We start from the raw sequence: 1511 nt of genomic DNA, 5'->3' as shown, positions 1-1511 counted from the left end.
CGGAAGTGGCACTGTGGCTCAAGTGGTAGAGCGTTAGCCTTGAGCTGAAGAGCTAAGGGACAGCGCCCAGGCCCAGAGTTCAGGCCCCAGGACCGGACCCCCCCCCCAAAAAAAAAAATCAGGCTAAGTGTTGGTGGCTCACGCCTATAATCCTAGTTCAAAGGTTCAAAGCCAGCCTGCACAGGAAAGTCCATGAGATTCTTCAATCCAAAGAACCACCAAAAGGCTGAAAATGGAGGTATGGCTCAAGTGGCAGAGCACTAGCCTTGAGCAAGAAAACCTTAGAGACAGTGTTCAGTCCTAGAGTTCAGACCCAGACCTGGCAGGAAAAAAAATTGGAGTACAAAAACACTTTTTTTAAAACTTAATTTTAAAGTGAAGGTAAACTTAGAAAAGTGAGAGAAGCAGCACCAGAGATTCAGTATGCTCTTTACTCAGCTTGCTACTTGTTTATAACTTATTCCACCATGTGCTTAGCCCCTGCTTCCCCCCTCCAGGAGACATACCTGTCCATCCTGCTTATGTGTACATTGGTTTTTTTTGGCACATCTCAGAGTTCACTTGGAGAACTTCGTGCCCCCTTTGCCTTAGAGTACTTCAGTGTGCAGCCCTAAAGACAAGAGCATCTCTTTCATAAGTACAGTATAACTATCAAAATCAAGAATCGAGGCTGGCATGGTGACCTATGCCTATAGTTCCAGCTATTGGGGAGGTGGAAAGTGAGAAAACTACACTCTGAGGCTAACCCTGGGCAAACCTATCATCGTAGCTACTCAGGAGTCTGAGATCTAAGGATCTCAGTTCAAAGCCAGCCCAAGAAGGAAAGTCCTTGAGACTTTTATCTCCAGTGACACACACACACACACACACACACACACGCTCAAGGACAGTGCTCAGGCCATGAGTTCAAGCTCTAGGACTGACACAAAAAGAAAAGGGGGTGCAAATTGGGTTGCCCTTAGAATGCATGAGGCCTTGGATTTGATCTCCAAGCACTGCAGAAAAAAAAAATAAAACAACAAGGAAGCATTGGAGACATGAATGGACATGTTACATTGTAAATCTCAGTACAACCATTTGGAGTTGAAGAAAAGCAAGAAATTTAAAATGGAAACAATCTACAACTCATGTTGCAATTTGTTTCAGTTGTCCTAATAATTGTTCCTGATTGTTACTCCCCCTGAGGCTTCACTGAAAATCCAGTTGAAAATCATGCGGTTTTCTGTTTTTGTTTTGATCCTGGAGTTTCACTGTGTAGCACCAAGCAGATCTTGAACTCATTGTCTTTCAATCTCAGACTCTTGAATGCTGGGATTATGGGCTCGTATCACTACATCTGATTCATTTGTGCCATTAAGGTGACATAAAAGCTTGCTTTTGTACCATGAGTGTTAATGTAACAGCACAAATATCCTCCAAATTGCTCAGAAATGGAAGAGACAGCTGAGTGCCAGCTGCATGGCCAGCTCATGTGGCTCCATCTTGTGGCAAGATCATGAATAGAGTTAAGA

Source organism: Dipodomys ordii, unplaced genomic scaffold (assembly GCF_000151885.1).
Source record: "Dipodomys ordii isolate 6190 unplaced genomic scaffold, Dord_2.0 Scaffold156, whole genome shotgun sequence".
NCBI classification, from domain to species: domain Eukaryota; kingdom Metazoa; phylum Chordata; class Mammalia; order Rodentia; family Heteromyidae; genus Dipodomys; species Dipodomys ordii.
This window is presented reverse-complemented; position numbering follows the sequence as displayed.